The sequence below is a fragment of the Asparagus officinalis genome, chromosome 7 (assembly GCF_001876935.1).
Source record: "Asparagus officinalis chromosome 7, Aspof.V1, whole genome shotgun sequence".
Lineage (NCBI taxonomy): Eukaryota > Viridiplantae > Streptophyta > Magnoliopsida > Asparagales > Asparagaceae > Asparagus > Asparagus officinalis.
In genome coordinates this window covers 150055525-150056758 of record NC_033800.1, presented here as the reverse complement: position 1 = coordinate 150056758, position 1234 = coordinate 150055525, and positions in this window count along the sequence as shown.

The following is a 1234-nucleotide window of genomic DNA, read 5'->3' as shown; positions in this document are numbered from 1 at the left end:
GTGGGTTTCATCTGGCAGATCATCATATATCTCGGCGATATCCGTAGTTGGGTTAGACGCTAGAAGATCACAAATAGCCTGTCCTTTGACCGACTTCTGTTATTTAAAGTGCAGGTCGTATTGGGACAGAAGCAAGGCCCATTTTGCTAGCCGGTAATTCATGAAAGCCGGCTGCATCATGAACACTCGGACTGAGTTAACATTGAAGATTACATAATTCGTCTGTCCAACCAAGTAATGTCGCATCTTTTGGATAGCGAACACTAAAGCGAGACACTCCCTCTCAATCATTGGATACTAAGATTCGGCACCTACAAGGGTCCGGCTCAGATAATATACAGCCTATTCGTGACCGTTGTCGTCGTCTTGTGCAAGTAAGGCACTTAACGAATGGCTCGTCGTCTTAACATAAATCAAAAACGGTTTGCCCGACTTCGGTAGCAGAAGACATGGCTCGTTGGTATGTGGCACCTGCATTCTTCAAGCCGAAAGGCATGACCGTGTAGCAGAAGACGCCGAGGGGTTTCTTGAACGTGGTATACTTTTTGTCATCCGGGTGCATCTTGATCTCGTTGTAACCCAAAAATCCATCCATAAAGGACATTCTCTCAAATCCACATGTATTGTCAATGATGACATCTGTAATTGGAAGAGGAAAATCATCCTTCGGGCAGGCGGTACTCAAATCTCTGAAGTCGATATAGATCCTGATTTTCTCATTCCTCTTAAGGACTGGGACGATATTAGCAAGCCAATCGGGATGTTGTTCTTCCCTGATAAAACCCGAGTCAATGAGCTTTTTAACTTCAGACTCGATTGCTTCCATAATTTACGGACGAAATCATCTTTGTTGTTGCTTGACAGGTTTGGCATCCGGTATGATGTTGAGGTAGTGCATCGCCACATCTGGATTGAGTCCTGGCATGTCTTCATAGTTCCAGGCAAAAACATCGATGTATTCCCTGATGAGGGCAACTAATTCCTCTTTCTCATCTGGTGGAAGGCTGTCACTAATGAATATAGGCTTCGGGTTATCCTCGTCGCCCATGTTCACCTAAACTACTTTGTCCTCAGTAGGGGGTTCCCTTTGTTCAAACCTATCACCGTACTACATATTCAGGTGATGAACCCAGGGGTCTTCCCAAGTTAGCATTTGATCACCGTCTTCCATTGTTGAAGGATCAGCTGTAGCCATGTTCAACATCAAAGTTTTGAACATTTCTCCAAGGCTCAC